Source organism: Belonocnema kinseyi, chromosome 2 (assembly GCF_010883055.1).
Source record: "Belonocnema kinseyi isolate 2016_QV_RU_SX_M_011 chromosome 2, B_treatae_v1, whole genome shotgun sequence".
Taxonomy (NCBI): Eukaryota; Metazoa; Arthropoda; class Insecta; order Hymenoptera; family Cynipidae; genus Belonocnema; species Belonocnema kinseyi.
The window spans coordinates 93031348-93031670 of NC_046658.1; positions in this window are offsets into that span (position 1 = coordinate 93031348).

Below are 323 nucleotides of genomic sequence, written 5' to 3' on the forward strand. Positions count from 1 at the left end.
TTTAACGTTGTTACGAAACTGCGAAAATACTTAACTTCAATCAATGATATATCGATGAAAAAAAAAGCTATCTTGAATCTGAAAAATGGATTTCAGAGGGCAGGGGTGCTCCTTTGTGATGCTTTCGCCCGTTTTTGAAAAAAAAATCTATTCAAGATGCTATGTAACCTCAAATATAGCAAAAAACGGTGTTTTTTGCACTTTTAGGTTACAATATCTCGAAAACTGAGGGTGATGGAATTTTTCTGAGGTCGGATTCAGATTCAGCGCAGCAAAAACCTTCGGGTATACTAGGTCTGGTCTCTGGTTCCGGACCTTTGTCA